Source organism: Onychostruthus taczanowskii, unplaced genomic scaffold, assembly GCF_017590055.1.
Source record: "Onychostruthus taczanowskii isolate IOZ18803 unplaced genomic scaffold, ASM1759005v1 scaffold178, whole genome shotgun sequence".
NCBI classification, from domain to species: Eukaryota; Metazoa; Chordata; class Aves; order Passeriformes; family Passeridae; genus Onychostruthus; species Onychostruthus taczanowskii.
In genome coordinates this window covers 585-792 of record NW_024498995.1, presented here as the reverse complement: position 1 = coordinate 792, position 208 = coordinate 585, and positions in this window count along the sequence as shown.

Here is a 208-nt window from a genome sequence, read left to right as displayed (position 1 = left end):
CTCAGGGACCCCCAAAACCCCCCTGGGACCCCCAAAACCCCCCCTGGAACCCCCAAAAATCCTCCCCAGGACACCCCAAAAACCCACTGTGACCCCCAAAGCACCTCCGGGACCCCCAAAAAAAACCTCTGGGATGCCCAAAAACCCACTGTGACCCCCAAAAACACCTCTGGCAGCCCAAAAACCCCCACGAAAACCCCCCTGGGTC